The sequence below is a fragment of the Pan troglodytes genome, chromosome 3, assembly GCF_028858775.2.
Source record: "Pan troglodytes isolate AG18354 chromosome 3, NHGRI_mPanTro3-v2.0_pri, whole genome shotgun sequence".
NCBI lineage: Eukaryota > Metazoa > Chordata > Mammalia > Primates > Hominidae > Pan > Pan troglodytes.
The window spans coordinates 162,960,242-162,977,700 of NC_072401.2; the positions used below are offsets into that span (position 1 = coordinate 162,960,242).

Genomic DNA, 17,459 nt, shown 5'->3' on the forward strand with positions numbered 1-17,459 from the left:
AGTAAATTTACTGAGGATTCAGAGGAAGGTATTGAGGACTCAGATCTTAGTTATAGATTAAATGAAGTTAATCACTTAAGTCTTTAGATGAATTTACACTTACACATAAACACATAGCTTAGAAGGTATATAAGCTCTGGAAAACTTAGTAACTTCGAGTTTGTCTGGAGTTATTTTCCAGGCCTTCTCCTTGTACCTGGTTACAGAAATAAAAACTCTATTCTTTCTCAGTTCATCTGCATGTTGTTATTGGGCCAAGAGAATAAGCAGCTGGACACACAGTTTGTTTCAGGAACAATAGCGGTTTTTTTGTTTTTTGTTTTTGTTTTTTCTGAAGAGAGTTACAGACTTTTTCCCACCCGTCTGTTTACAACACAGGGTAAGGAAGCCAGAGAGCCTTCTCCCCTCCACAGAGATTTGTTTATATGCCAGTGTTTCTCTCTCCCTAGAGGAGAGGATGGATCAATGTGCCAACCACCCTGCTTATGCTCCAAGTCTCATAATTCCATCATCATTCTCCTGCAGCACAATCCCACTGCATGCATGAGATAACATCATGTTTTTACCTTATTGCCCTGTGGGAAATGGAGCAAGGAGAACCAGTGCTAAGATGTGCTGTAAGTAATAAACAGACCGTCTTCCGATCCCAAGACCTCATGTTTCATATCAGAATACCTATATCTAAACTTACCCATATGAAAGCAAGATTCAATGACAAAAGCACTAGAACAAGACAAAATGCACTTGCTAAAGGGTTACTTTGCAAGGAAGTCAGACCTCAGAAAGATTTGCTCATCAAATACACACACACACACACACACACACACACAAATACACTCACACAAAGTATTTCAGGACAAAAGAAACTGCAAAATTACAAGGGTTAGCATGTTAATACCAGTTATGGAAAATAGACTCTATCTCAAATAATTTCTATATCCACGTAGAATGTAACATGTCTTCCAAAATCAGCATTGCACAGCCCAGGGATAAAGGAAATTGCTTCTGAGTTTGTTTTCTCACTTCCTAGTCAGCAACAAAAAGAAAATGCTTAAACTATTACACTGTTTGTTTGTTTATCTCAGGGTACAAAGTACGCCACACTTTATCAACTCTAGGAAATTCAATTTATATTTATTCCTGATGGCAGTTAAACAAAATGTCAATTTTGGTTCCCCAGTTCCTCCTTGTGATCAAACCTCTGCTCCTAAGGCACAGTTTAAACACAGAAGGTGATGTTGAAATGTTTGGAATTCAATACCATTAACTTTTTCATTGCCCATGTTTATTTGCATAGATATAACAAAATATGTTAAATAATATGCCAACACTTACTTGTCAAGAGATGTTGATTAGTGGGCAAAGCCATTCTTATTTTCTGGTTAACAAAACTGGAACCTAGACAGTCTTCTAAAGTCTCTAGGGTTGTAATTTATTTCAAGGAGTCAGAGGTACTTCATTTCCCATATCAACTTCTCTGAAAAGATCAGAAACAAAGAATCTTTGAATCTAAATCATCCATGTTTCACCTGTGGTACCTATAACTATAAAGGAATATTCTGTCTTTTCTGAGATCCCAAGTTTGTTAATTAATATTCCTTTCCTGCCAAAAGGTAATGTTCTCTACTGCCTTTGTCTGTAATTTTATAAATTGTAGAAAGATAACAGGCTTGCTTCCAGGTATCATTTTTAAATGTGAAAAGAGGTCCTATATTATATTTATCATACCTAACTCAAGAGATTTCTATCATAGTTTAGCTACATATTTATCTAATTATATCCTTTTAGGAAAAGGGTACATTCTTAAACCTAAGTAAAGAATTACATAGCTATCAAAAGCAAAGAAATATGGTAAATGTGCTGGAAAATATTTAAAAACTGTCACTATTGTTTTGAACATATTTGTAAACAAGATCAATTAATATTTATAATTATTTTCCAAAAGTGTACTTATTAAGTGTTTTTTCCCTGAAAAGTATTACCATATAAACATTGATAATCATTTTGGTAAGATAATTGCTTTAATTCTAAAGGTTAGCTATATCCCTTAGTTTAAGGGATATATCCCTTAGTGATATATAATATATGATAAAATCATTGTTGAATTCCTGTTTGTATCAACTTTTAGGTACAAATAACATACAAATAATGTAGCTCTTCTATATGCACATAGATATATTTAATATTTATATTGTATAAATGTAAATTATTTTTTCAAGATAAAATACACCATACTTTTTCAGGAAACAACAAACATGCAAAATTAATGTTGCTGAGAGAAGAGGCAGAGGTGAGAAGATACCTACAATTAAGTTATATTATACTAAGATACTCCATACCTTCATGAACATTATGAAAAATAGTTGTTGGCTTAAGTTATGACTTCTCTCTGTGACAAAAGGATCTTGTTGATAATAGAATGAACCAGTACTTTAAGAAGAAAATACTAAATAGAGAGATGAGTTTACCTGTTTTTGGTAAAGCAACTGACTTTTGTTATGATGTAAGACATAAAATGGTGTATTGTGGTGTTAGAAGTTGAGGGTTTTGAATAAATCTATTTGTATGGAATGATGTTTATTTTACCTGAAATTGGTTAAATGCTCAAATTTCTAAACCACATACTGAGAGTGTTCTATAGCGAAATGAGAGAGTTCCCTGAACCCCCTTGCAGGATGTGCAACAGGGATGTGGCTTGTCTATTAGGCCACTGCACACTCAAACCCCTTATAGAAGGGGAGGTACACAGACAGGCAGGTGCAGGAGCCAGAGCAAGCCACGGTAATGTCTAGGGGTGAGTGCCTATGACTCCCAAAGCCCCAGTGGGTGTATTACAGTGCTCTTTTAGCTCTGCCATCCGCAGATGGCTTAAGTGTTAACCAGCTCAGTGCCCTCTTGGTACCAGCTTCTTGTCCAATGTACAGGAAGAATCAGATCACACAGACAAATTGAAGGATGGTAAATGTGGGGAATTTTATTGCCAGATGGATGTGGCTCTCAGAAGGATGCATGGGGAGCTGGAAAGGGGATGGAGTGGGAAGATGATCTTCTACCGGAGTTCGTTCATCCTGCAGCCGATCTCCACTCCAACCATCTCCAGCCAAATTCCTCTTGACATTCCGACACTCCTTCTCTTGTCTCCTTCGCTGCTACACCACACTGCTGCTCTGCCATTCTTCTGCTCCTCTACTCTTCTGCTCTTCTCTTCATGGAGGCTGGGGTTTGGGGTTTATATGAGTACAGGATAGGGAGGTGTGGCAGGCCAGAAGGCAACATTTGTGCACAAATACATGAATGTCTGTTCCCATTTAGGGCTGTGGTTTCCAGGCTTGAGGGTAGGGCCTTTGCTGAGGAACTGCCCTCTTCTACCGAGTATCTTTCTGCCTCTTGTCTGTATCAATAGTACCATACTAGGCCAGGCACAGTGTCTCATGCCTGTAATCCCAGCACTTTGGAAGGCTGAGGTGGGTGGATCACGAGGCCAGGACTTCAAGACCAGCCTGGCCAAGATGGGGAAACCCCATCTCTACTAAAAATACAAAATTAGCTGGGTGTGGTGGCGGGTGCCTGCAATCACAGCTACTTGGGAGGCTGAGGCAGAGAATTGCTTGAACCCAGGAGGCAGAGGTTACAGTGAGCCAAGATCACACCACTGCACTCCAGCCTGGGCAAATGAGAGAGACTCCATCTCAAAAAAAAAAAGTGCCATACTAGAAATCTAAAATAAATTTCAATTGCTTTTATTTAGAGCCTAACTTTTAAAGGAATTGAAAATGCTGGTTTTCATTATGTATTCAGGTTAATTTGACACAAACCTCATTACTGCTATTGTCTAACCAATCACTGGAAGCTTAATTTTATTTATCAATTTACATTTATAAAAGTTTTATCTAATTACTATCCTAAATTTCCCAGTCCCAAAGAATTAAAACATATGTTTTCTCTGTATGGTATATATTTTTATAATACAGATTAAATATTTTTATATAAAAATGTGCAAAATAATAAGTAACAGCAATTTTTCAGCTCCCCCACTCATTCTCATTTATTAATAGTAAAAATAGTTAACCAGTTAGGAGTTTATTCTTTCAGGTATTTGTAATATACATGCTTATATAGAAAATTTGTTTTATAAATATCACATATATTTATAACATAAAATATTTATATATAGTATGTAATATTTAGTATATTATTCTGTAGAGTATTATATTATTATACAATATATTAAATAAAACAACGTTATTCAATGTTAGGTTTTCACTTCATAATATTTCTTGTGTCTCATTCCAGGTCCATGAATAAAAATCTAGTTTATTCTTTTTAAAAGCTTCATAGTGTTTCATGAAGCATGGAGAAGAACACAATTTCTTTTGGAATATTTGTTATATTTTGGATCAGTTGGGTATTTCCCTTATAACTGAGCATCACCATATAATTTTGGAGTTGGTGTTTGCTGTGCTACTTATTAATGCTTTGGTGACAAGTAGTCCTACTTTAAACTGAAAGGGTGAATGTGGATTGAACATTGAAAATGTGACATAAAAAAGTTTTCATATCAAGTGAAATCTCAGTGATGTCATCACCTTGTACACATTAAGTTTCCACAATAGTTCCAGATTTTGTAAATGGCAGGATAATTTAAGCCTGACATGTCACTCATAAATCTAGAAATGACAAATTCCAAAGAACTTCTTGTTCTGTTGACATTAATATCATAATTAAGCCTCTCTCAGGAACTAAGCTTTAACACAACATTCAGAATATTAATTAGCTAATTAAAATTGTATTATTTGTATAGATCTGTTAATATTTAATTTGTAAATTTGATTTCATTTTATAGCTTCATAGAAAATATAAGCATGAGTTCATATCTAGATTTTAAAAGTATTATTATATTAATATTTTAATAATATATGTGTAAGACTGGGAGTTCACAATAATTTAATTATTTTCTTAAAAAGAGGCCATACTTTATTCAGCTTTAAGAGAGATTGTCATAGAAAATTGTCTTGACAAAGACTATATGATATCTACTTGCTATGTACTGTACATTTAGCTATGGAAAATGTGTGTGAATTTTACACTTTAAACTGTTTAAATTTCAAAAATAAAAATGGAAGAGGGCATATCTAGGTCTTTCTATTATATGAAGACAGAAGTTAAGGAAGAGTTTTCCAATATTATTAATGATCTCCATGAAAGTATATAATGTAAAATTAATTAGAGTAATGATGTAATAATTTATTCACCATGGTTTTTCCAGTGTCTAGAAAATTTTTGTTTGTTCAATAAGTATCTGTTTACAATAAATTCGTGAGTGAATACATACATAGGTGAATGACAGATTATCTCATATTGTAAATGTATTGTTTTTCTTCTATAAGAAGTACATTTTGATAAATAATTATTTGGGTAGAGACCTGATAAGTTAGTGTTAGAATTAAAACATTAACATTTTTGGTAAAAAAAAATCTGTCTATATTTTAATATAGAGAGGATGTCTTAAGGCACATTAATATAGAGAGAATGCCTTAAGGCATAACTTTTCCATGAATGGAAATTACCCAGCCTCTAAGCCCTTATAAAAGGTTAAGTAGAAAGGCAGAACTTAAAGAGTGGCAGAACAAGGTCCTTCAAAAATTCACGTAATCAAAAAGGCATTACACAACTGACAACAGTATGAAAATCATACTTTTTTTCAGAACTCTGAAATTAAACAAAAGCTTGCAATCATTTGAGACATGCTACTCTATTCAAAGACAGCCAAATTTTGTAAAAACAGTGATTTTGGGAGATACTAACTTGCCCTTTTCCCATCCACCTCTCCCCAAGTGCATAGTAGACTTTAAAATGGCAGCCTCAGAACCATGAAGCCGTAAAATCTAGCAATCTAGTAGCCATTGGATGGGGGAAGACTTACTATGCAGCTCATTCAAAAGTCAATACCTAGAAATTTTTTACTGTTTGGCATGGATGGGAGCACCCCGTCAAAGTCTCATTTCTACAGCTGATTGTTATTAGATTCTATTCTGAGCTTGGTCAACAAAAAAATGTTCTATTGCCCAAGAAGTTGCTGAAAAATTGCTTTCAAATATTTAACATTGCAGTTGACAAATCCAACGATAACAAGTTGGGACAAACAAGAAGAATTCAAAACATTTATAAGAATTATATGAGAAATAAGTTGTTCACAGTGACTTTGAAACCTCTTCATTTTCCTAGGGACCTAAAAAGTCTGTGTGACAGTGTGCCTGCTCAGAAAAGCCCAAAGAATGCAATAATACCTCACTACTATCTGATTTTGAGACTCAATGCAAACAGGAAATGAAGGCTAAAGCAGAGTGAAAAACTGCACACAAGTGCATTGAACACATGACCAACACCAGAAAGAGAGGACCTTGGCAAAGTCTCGGAGACTTACTGATTCAAGGCATTTAGGGAAATCTCTGTCCAAACATTACTTAATTACTAAGCTAAATAAGCAGAGACTTTAGTAGCCATAAATGTCAAGGAATACAGATTTTATAGATTCTTTTCAGGGACATTTAACTAAACAAACAAACCACAGAAATAATAAGGAAATAACCTCCACCAATAAAACCTAGGAAAGAAAGGGGAGTCTGAAACCCAGGCTTACAATTCAATTCATATTATCTAAAAGATGCAGTTTTCAATACAATGTTTTTAAGAAATGTTTTTTAAAAAGCATTAAATTATGTCCCATACCAATAAAACAAAGCAGTCAATAGAGGCTAACATAAGGAATAACAGGTATTGGACTCACTAGACAAAGATTTTAAATTGGCAACTTTAAATACATTTAAAGAACTAAAGATAATTATGTCTAAAAGACATCTCATCAAACACAAGATATCAATAAAAAGAGACAAATTCCAAAAAAGAACCCCCCAAAAATTCTGGATTTAGGAACTATATTAATTGAAGTTTAAAGTAATCATAAGAATGACTCAACAGCAGATTTAAATTTACTTAAAAAAAAGAATTAGAACAATGAAAAAATAAGTCAATAGAGTTTATCCAGTCTGTGGAGCAAAGAGAAACAAGAATGAAAAAAGTGGGCAGAGCCTCAGAGGTCTAAGGGACACCACAACACATACCAACATACAAAATAATTGTGACATAAGAAGAGCAGAGAGAGACAGCAGAGTAAGAAATAATCAGAAAGCTCCATATATGATGAAAACATGATTTATACATTCAAGCAATTCAAAGATTCCAAGTAATATAAATTCAATTATATGCGTCACAGGATCCTTGGGGTGTCACTTTTCTGGCCAGAAACCTCTGTGGCCAGTAGCACCTTTGCTCAAGTTTTTGCTCAGGCCCTCTAGGCTCATTCTGCAGATTCAGCCTGGCAGGCTTTGCTTGGCCCACACTACCCACCTGGATCCCACACCTGCCAAAGGCAAGCCAGGCAAGGAATGGCGAGGAGTGTCTGAGTGAGTGAGCATGGGGTCCAGCCACTGTGCACAGCCAGGCATGCTGGCGGCAGTGGGGCAGGAAGCTCCAGGCACCAGCACAGGTGCCAGCTCCTTGTGAGGCTACAGCTGGACCAGGAGTACTGCAATCAGCTTCCATGGCTAGCACTGGAGAACAAATGGCACCCAGAAGCCAGGAGCCACAGAGCCCCAAAGAGGGTGTCACAGCCCTGGGTTGGAGAGCTCCTAGGTCTGGGATCCCCAAGAGGTTGCAGCTCTTCTCTCCTTCTCTCTTCTCTCCTTCTCATTGCCTGCAAAATGGTGAGCAAGGTGTTTCAGCCCTGTTTGTATTACATCTCTTTCAGCCCTGCCATTCAGTGGGTCCCAAGTTCTTGTCCTGCCTCCACAAAGAATGAGGTATACAGAGAAGTAAGGGCTGAGCAAGGTGAAAAGGTGCTTTATTGAGACACAGAACAGCTCAGAGGACACCGACAGTGAGAAGCTCCTCTCCTTAGGCAGGTCGTCCATTTGACTGCTCAAGTCTGGCTGAGTCCAGGGTTTTTATGAGCTTCAGAGTGGAGGAAGTGTGCGCTGATTGGTCCATGGGCAGTCATGGGCGGGCCCAGAAAAAGCACCATAAGTTCTAACTCAGGTCCATGAACTGACAGCTCAGCCCCCAGGCTTCAGGCTATCCCTGCCTTGAAGGTGAGGCTTCACCAGAGACCTGCCCCTTTCCAGCCAGGAGCCTGTTTCCTGCTGCCATTAGCCTGCCATCTACAGTGCCATAGTGCTCAGGCTATTCCTGCTGATGGGTGCCTGCAGGCCCACGCTGAGCCGCCATTAGCTCTCCCTCAGCCTCCCCATGCTCATTGGTGCTGAAAGTCCGGAAGAAGCTGAGGCAGCAGGGGGCTGGTGTGTCAGCACTGCCCCAAGCACGTGCAAACCTGGCCAGGTCACGACAATGCTCATGCTTGGCCACAACTTTGCTCTAAAATTGGATCAGGTGCTGGGGGTGGGGAGAGGCCAGGCAGCAGGAGCAGACACTTCTGAGCCTGTTGGGGAAATGGGGCTTCTCAGGCCTCTGAGACTGCAGAGATGCCTGGGTTCCCAGCTGTCACTGGGCAGCTGCAGCTCCACGTGGGAGGGCGGGACTGCTGCCCCTCCAACTTGGAAGTGAGCAGGGCTTCCACCTGTTCCCAGTTCCTGTGGGCTCATGGAACTCACAGCCCCCACTGCACCTCCCTTACTGCAGCTGGCATCATGGCAGCAGCCACCCCAGACAGGAAACTGCTGTCATCATATTTACACATTGACAGATTTTAGTCAAACTTTCAAAAGCCAAAAACAGAGACCTTTGAAAGCATCATGAGACAGGAACTCATGACATACAAAGGATTCACAGTAACACTAACAGCAGCATTCTCACAAGAACTGGACACCAGAAAGCCGTTGTTTTTGAATGACATATTCAAATTGTTGAAAAAGGAAAAGACCATCATCAGGTTGGGGGCAGAAGCTCATGCCTATAATCTCAGCACTATGGGAGGCCATGACAGGAGGATTTCTTGAAGCATAGGGATTTCAGACCAGCCTGGACAACATAGCAATACCTCATCTCTACCAAAAAAATAAAAAATGAAAAATAATCAGGCATGGTGGCACATGCTTGTAGTCACAGCCAATTGAGAATCAGAGGTGGGAATTTTGCTTGAGCCTAGGTGTTCAAGGCTGCCCAGAGTTATTGTGGTGCCACTGAACTCTATCTTGGCTGAAAGAGTGAGAAAGGAGAGGAGAGGAGAGGAGAGGAGAGGAGACGAGAGGAGACGAGAGGAGAGGAGAGGAGGGGAAGATCATCACCTAAAATAATTACACCCAGAAAAAAAAAATCCCTCAAAAATTACAGTTTTATGTAGATATAAATATTGTAATCCCAGAGCAATCATGAAGAAAATATCTCACAATATATACTAAAAGGCAAAACAAGGAAAATAAAATGGAGAACTAAAAAGTGTTTATTTTACGTAAAAGAAGGCAGAAATAGAAATAGGAGAAAATTTAAAATAAACGTGAGATATATATATATACACACACATATGTAAACATTTATAAAATAATACAACAAATCTTAATTTATCAGTAATTTTATTAAATGTAGATTTGTTGAACGTTCCAATCAAAAGATATGTATTGAAAGAGAAAAAATATCCAATTATATGCTATGTATGAGGACACACTTTATATAAAAGGCACAAGTAAGTTAAAAGTTAAAGGGTAGAAATTAATATATAATTCAAATGGTAACCAAAAGACACCTAGAATGGCTTATTAATAACAAAAAATACAATTTGAGAAAAAAATGTTATTAGAGAGAAGGAAAGACATTTTAAGTGATAAAGTGGTCAAAATATTAGGGAGAGACAACAATTACAAACCTATAGCATCTAATAAAGCTTTAAAATGCATGAAGCAATAACTGAGAGAACTGAAGGAAAACATAGATAGCTTAACGGTAATAACTGGAGACTCAAATATCCACCTTTTAATAAGGGGTAGAACAAATAGGCAGAAGACAGAAAAGATAATAAAAGACTGGAATTAAACTGTAAACAATATATGCCTAATAGATATTATATCCATACACCAACAGTTAACAATCCAAAAAAAAAAAAAAGTCATTCCACTCACAATAGTGATGCAGCTTCCATGACTGCAGGAACACCAGAGTCCTTAGTTTTGTGCCATTAGGAGTAATGACACAGACACATGTGGAGTGGTCGTTAAGAAGTAAAAAGTTTAACAGGCAAGAAAGAAGAAAGACAGAAGAAAACAGAGACAGAGGGACAGGGGCTCAGAACAAAGTGGAACCCTGTGTGCAGCGGAAAGGCAGTCCATTATATCCGGAAGCTGGAGTAGGCAGTGTCTGGTTTGCGTAGGGCTCAGGGGATTGGTTTGACCGGATGTGTCGTTCATGTAGCCGAAAAAACCTTGCCCTCCCACCTTAGCCTTTAATATGCAAATACAGGTCAACATGATGTTTTGAACACATGGCATTACGTGGGGGCAGCCATAACACTTGGTACACCAGGTGACAAGGAGAAGATGGTGGGAATCACCATGTTGGGTAGACCCAGTTTCTATTTTCCGGCATTTGCGTATCAAAGTTTGCCGGTCTAGCTCTTTAAACCAACTTTTTTTTAGTTTCCACCGAGAACGTTTACCCCATCTAGCTGCCTAAAATAATTTCTTAATAACTCCTGTATTATTCCCCCCTCAAAGAGGAGTAGGTCTAATTATTGTTAGGGGGTGTCGGCTGACGATTCTTTCTGGCTACTTCCTGCTGAAAAGGGGTGTTGTGTAGGGGTTCAGCAGTTTGGCCTTCTGAGGTTTATCTAAGGGTTCTCAGAATAATGCTGTGTCCATGTGTGGCTCTCCTCACAGCACCGTTTGGAGTTTGATTACTTCTAGGTGAAAAGTGATAAATTCGACAAGAAGGTTTAAAATACAGGGTTTGAATATGAGCATTAAGATTACCACCATTAATAGGGGTCCTTTAGACTATAATTGACAGTTATAGTCTAACTGTTAGTTATACCAGTTAGTTATACCTGTTGACACCTGTTAGTTATACCAGTGGATTGCAATACTGGTTTGCCTCCACTAGATGCTGCTGTACATTACCAGAAACGTTAATATGAAAGTAACATTTTTCTTGAGAAACGCATACATTTCCCCTTGGCTTGCCACTAGAGAATAACCTTAGGCTTAGGCCATTTTTATAACTTGTAATATGATTGGGAGAGATACGTTATTGGGTGGCTAAAATAACTTTAGCATTAATTTTGACAATTCCTTTTCTTTAATTATTGAATTGTTTTATGACTTATATAGACTCTGTTACAACATACTTAAACGTTTTTACTTGTTTTAAATACTCATTCTTTAAACAACCAGTCATTTCTTTTTAGGACAAGTATTTACCATACAAAATTTTTCCTTACATAAAATTTCTTTCTTTACAACATTTTTTTCATAGCTTAGAGTGCATTATACTGCCAAACTTCAGTAAAAAATCTTATTAAACTTAATGATGGTAAAACTTTTATGCTTATTTCTTATCAGTAACTATTACTTCTGCTATAAGCAAAACAATCTGGATTAAATTTTTTCTGCAATTATTAATCCTGTTATAAGGATGATAATCAGGCAAAATATTACAGCAATTAGAATTTTATAACGAGAATTTCACATTGCAGGTGCCACAGTGTATAGTTCTATTGCAAATAATAGCGTGACTATAATCATTCCCACAAGAGTGGCGTAGTAAATAATTTTTCTCTAAAACTTTACTTGCCAAGATACAACATTTTCCTTTGGGGATTTAAAAAGTTACAAATGTGATCCTATGTATATTTGAAAATCTCCTATAAATATGTGTTAAAAAGAAGTTGTAATATTTGGTGGTGAATTTGAGAGGAAAGGGTAGAAACAATAAAAAGTATTTGGTGAGGTAGGGGTGGGACTGAGTAAGATGGGTAGCCCTTACTCAGTTACTTATTTTTTATGATTTTCAGCTTAAGATCTTCTATTTTTTTACACTGATATTCAAGACGTTCCTCTGGGCTGTCAGAGGTTGCTCCCAAGCTCTTCAGGCTTGACTTGAGGGTGATGTATCCAGGAGTCGATTCCTGTAACTTTTACTGAGGGGGTTGAAAGAAAAACAGTGTAAGGCTCTTCCCAGGTTGGGTTAGGGGAGGAGACAGAGATGAGAGTTTACACTAATACCAAATTTCCTGGGTTAAATACAGGTGGTTTCTGTTGGAAGTGAGCTAGAAAGGTTACATGCTTAACCAATTTAGAGGCTTCCTGCCTGAAAACAATCTCTGAGCACATTGAAGTTTCATCCTTTCCCAAGTGAAAAGCTAGGTGAAGGATTTTAAGGACTTTCCATTGGCTGGAGGCTGGCAAACAGTGTTTGTCATCCTGACTGTAGCCATCCTAAGGGCTTAAAAGAATGCCTTTGACAAGTGGCCTATTTTATTTTTGTAAGGGTTACTGAGGTTTAATTTTTCTTACGGAGCCTTCCTAGATTAGAAGGGGCTTGAACTGTACTAACGATTTGAGGCTTTTTGCCTCTGACTTATCTGCCTGATTAGCTAATCTATTTCCTTCAGCTACCTTATTTGTTTCCTTTTGATGTTCCTTACAACACATCCCTGCTATTTCTCACGGAAGAAAAACTGAGGATAATAAACGGTTAATTTCCTGGTGATATTTTATAGGAATTTATGGGTGATAAGAAAATGCCTTTCCCTTTAAATGGCAGCATGAGCACAGAAAATTAGGAAAGCATACTTGGAGTTAGTGTAACTGTTAGCTACCTTTCCCTTGCTTAATTTAAGTGCTTTTTTAAAGAGTAATTAGCCCAGCTAATTGAGTACTTCTGGCTGGGGAGAGATGTTATTTAGAGCGACTACTGCTTATCCCACCTTATGAATGCTTGCTTTACTAACTGTTTGTTAGCTAAGAGCTCCCCCTAGAGGACAGTGATCCTGCCACCTTATGTGGAGTGTAAACAGTTAAATTATGTCCTAGGGCTAATTTGGAGGCTTTTCTGACTAGTAGTGCTATCATGACTATGGCCTGGAAACATGTGTAAATAATTGCAACTAACGTTGAGAAAAATATTGGATTAGAGTTTTTCCTGAGATGACCCTTACAGTCATGCTATGGGAAGAGGGGAGGCCTGGATTAGAGAAGAGAAAAGAGAGAGACCAGCTTTAGTGTTTAGAAGGAGGTTTACTTTCCTTCCTTTAATTTCCAGAATCACCTGGGGCTTCTGTGCTATAATGGCAGTTTGAGCCACTGGAACTGGGGCTTGAGCCCTGGGACCCATCACTCCTGCTGAACCACCTGAGAGACTGGTTCTGAACCCAATGACCTCTGTCTCTGGGGGCAGTTCAGTTTCCAGAGGTCTCCACCACAGGCTGGGCAGGTTTGAGGTGGCTTTGTCTTGCTGCCTGGGCATTCCTTTTTAAAATGCCCTGGTCTGCCACACTGATAGCAACTAGCAAATGCACCTTGGGGATCCTGGACTTTGCAAGCCTGCAAAGCTGCTACCAGAGGCTTTGTTCCTATCCTGAATGCTCTGCCTTTCCTTTGGGCCTCCTCCTGGTCCCTATTATAAAGACCAAAGTGGCCACCTTCAGGAGGTCCCTTAAGGTGCTATCTGGTCCTGTAGCTTGCTTCTGTAGCTTCCTTCTAATATTGGGAGCTGCCTGTGTAATAAACTTGTCCTTCAGGATGAGCTGCTCCTTGACTGAATCAGGGGATAAGGACATGTGCTCCATTAGTGCATTTCTTAGCCTTTCTATAAAGGCTACAGGATTCTTATTTGGCTCTTGGCCTATTATACACAGTTTAGAATAATGGAGAGGTTTGGCCTTCCATAGGCCCTTTAAAATGGATAATAAAAAGTGCTTCCTTTTCCGTTTATTTTCTGGGCTATTGGGGTTTCAATCAGGGTTGTTTACCAGAACTGCTTCCCTCCCTATTGGGAATGGTGTTTCTGCTTTTTTCTGCCCTTTTTTTTTTTTTTTTTTTTTGCTTTTCCTATCTGCTTTTTTCTCTTTTAGTGTATTATAGGAGATATATTGCATATCTCCAAAATTCTTTGCTGCTTGCAGAGCTGCCTGCTTTTTAGCTGCCATTAGGGTCTGGTTTAGAAGCAACGTAACATCCCTTTATGTGAGGTTAAACACCTGAGATCAATTTTGGAAAACTTCTGTATACCTATTATGGTCTTTAGGAAATTGGCCTAAGTTTCCTTTTATTTGCCTAAGGTTCTGTAATGAGAATGGAACTTGAGGCGGCCCCAAATAAGAGGGATTCTTAGATGATTCCCCTGGAAGTTGCTTTTTTAATTATGGGGAACCATTCCCTCTGGGCCTACCCAATACGATTGCTAAAAGAGCTGGATTGATCTTACAACACCTGCAAAGGTTTAGTAAAAATGCCATGCCCTTCTGCAAAAGCAAATTAGTCACTTTCCTCTTCAAAGTCCTGAGGTTAAGGAAGTTCCAGTGTTTTAGACTGCACTTCAGAGGGTTGCAAGCTGAAGATAATCTGTTACTCATCTAGAAAAAGAAGTGAGAATAAAAGTGTCCTCTTAGTCTCCTTTCTTTCCATGTAACCCAGAGCAGAGAAGAAGACAGGGAGCATTCTCTGACTGCTTCCCCCCCCTGGTTTCTGGATCCCGACACCATGTTAAATGTGCTGTCCATGGTTGAAGGCATGGTCCTGCAAGCCATGGAACTGGATGAACTAGGTGATGGGGCTAACCACGCTTACCCACACAACCTTAGCTTATCTGCCTTGTGTGATTCCCCTTTGACTTCCTAAACCTGTGGATTTGCCTGGCTCCCCAAAAAATGGATCTCCAGAGAGACTGTGTCGCCTTTGGGCAAGACTCCTTTAACAGAGACAATGTGCTAGATTGCCTGCTGTTATGGCCCATGCTAAAGCATTTATCCTTAAAACAAATGCTTTTGGATAACTTCCGAACTTAAAATCCCCTTATTAATTAAGTACTGTTTTAACTGGAGACAGATTTAAGTGCATTAAAAGAACGTAGGAACCGAATGGCCATTTTCCTGCTGATGGGACAATATTGAGACTAAATTCTGGCTATGTAAGACATCTAACTTCTAAAATCTGTTGAAAATAAAGCCTTCCCATTCACAGAAGTAGCATAGATCCTACTTTCCAGTAGAATAGCTCAAAAAGGAAAAGTTGGAAAGCTGCAGTGTACCTCAGAGAGCCAGCACTGCGTCTCATGAAGTGGATTTCTATTTCCACTAGGTGGGGCAGTTGGATGAGAAATACCACGTGCTCGCCAGAGAATCAGTAGTGAATAACCTTACCTTGGGGGGAATGGGGAGAACTCTGTTCCTAGAAGATTGCAATGGCATTTTCCTGAGTTTGTTTCCCAGGCACTACACCACTTCCTGATCTTGCCCAACAGGATTACTTCCCTAGGCTGTAAGCATTCCCGCACATTCTATACACAGAGAGAGAGTAAGAGGCCGCAGATAGAGAGAGAAAGAAAGTTTGGTGACAGTATAGGTGGATGAGAGCCTTTAGATTAAAGGGCATATTCAAAGTTGAGGTTTGCTCCATACCTAGCCTTTCAGTGAATGATTTCCCAGTCAACACACCAAAATGATACAGCTCCAATGACTGGAGAACACCAGGGTCCTTGGTCTTGCGCCCATAGGATTAACTACGCAGACATATGTGGAGTGGTTTCAAGGAGCAAAAATTTAATAGGCAAGAAAGAAGAAAGATAGAAGTAAACAGCTCCCCTGTACAAAGGGAGAGGGCTCAGAACAAAGAGGAACACTGTGTGCAGCGGAAAGGCAGTCCATTATATTGGGAGGCTGGAGGAGATGGCATCTGGTTTGCATGGGGGATTGGTTTGACCAGGTGTGTCATTCACATAGCCCACAAAAAAACCTGGCCCTCCCACCTTAGCCCTTTAATATGCAAATGTGGGTCACCATGATGTTTTGAACACATGGTATTATGTGGGGGCAGCCATGACACTTGGCACACCGGGTGACAAGGAGAAAACAGAGAGAATCACCATGTTGGGTAGACCCAGTTTCTATTTTCCGGCTTTTGCATATCAAAGCTTGCCGGTCTGGCTCTTTAAGCCACCTTTCTGTTAGTTTCCACCGAGAACTTTTACCCTGTCTAGCTTCCTAAAATTATTTCTTAATAACTTCTGTATTATTAGCATCAAAGGCACTACACTTCTTTGAAATATGCTTATCAAAGGAAGTGAAAATTTTGCACAATGAAAACTACCAAATATTAATTATATTTTTTAAATTTATAATTTTAATGTGGTTCTAAAAATATCAAAATAATGAAAAGATATTATATTTTCATGAATCAGAAAACTGTCATATTATTATGGCAAATGCCCCAAATTGATCTAAGATTCAATGAAATCCTCATTCAATAATAATAATAAAAATCCAGATGGAGTTATCTTCTGGAAGATTTTACACCTATTCCTTACCCTGTCCAATAAGTCAATTTCAGATCTACCACTTTTTAATATTAAAATATTGTCATATCTCTATAAATGTCTTGTAACATTATTTCAGTGTTCAAACTTGGACTCCAGGAACAGAACAGAAGTTCAATTTCCTATTTCGTTACCTTGATTTTACACAGTAGCCTTCTTTCTATAGCAAAGAAGGTTAAGGTATTCAGAAATCACAGAACCATTCATCTACATAGTAAATGTATTTGTCTCTAATGAAAACAATGTATTATAAAATCACTGAAAAGTTTCTAGTTTTAAATGTTTCTCAAAAAATAATGATCTATTTTGATAGCTACAGATTCCTTCAAATCAGTTGGTGTCAAAGACAGATTTCTATAGGTATGACAGATTTATAAACCACATCTATCATTATTAAAAAATCTTAACAAGTAGGAAATAAATGCTAGGATATTTTATTTCCCTTTAACAAGGAAGAAGTTAATATTACCTTCTTCCAAATGATAAAATTTGGTCATTTGTATATAATATACTTACATCTAAAGATGTCAGTTATGAGTCTATTCCTTTTTTTTCTTTCTTATTCAGTAATAGGAAAAGACATTTAGTAATAATAACACCTGGATCTTCTATTGATTCAGAAGTTGAAAGGAAAATTAAGTCTGTTTCCTTAATTAGACTAATAGCTTCTAACAGAAGTAAGCTATGTAGAGTTGCTAGGAGAGCCTAGAAGCAATTTGCATCAGTGTCAAATGCAAACCATGCCTAGAGGTTTTGTATCCTAAGAACTCAAGCTAAGGTAGGAAGAGCTAGTATAATTAAACCAGGGTGAAACTATAAAACCCACCCTGTAGCACCAAAGAACATTGAAATGTCACACCTGAGAGTAGTAGCTTTCCAAAAAATGATTTTAAGTGAATTTTAACAATCACAGTATCAATACTTTC

The 17,459-nt window shown here is 38.1% G+C and overlaps 1 long non-coding RNA gene across 1 annotated transcript in view; it reads right to left on the reverse strand.

The window, feature by feature from the left end:
- LOC129143788 (uncharacterized) overlaps positions 1-10,364 on the reverse strand; it is a 188,965-nt gene extending 178,601 nt beyond the window's left edge. Inside the window, exons 1-2 of the long non-coding RNA XR_008547653.2 lie at positions 10,128-10,364; positions 1,336-1,477 (exon numbers count right to left, since the gene is read on the reverse strand). This is a non-coding gene — a long non-coding RNA (uncharacterized LOC129143788). The remainder of the gene's footprint in view (positions 1-1,335; positions 1,478-10,127) is intronic.
- Positions 10,365-17,459: the final 7,095 nt, after the last annotated feature.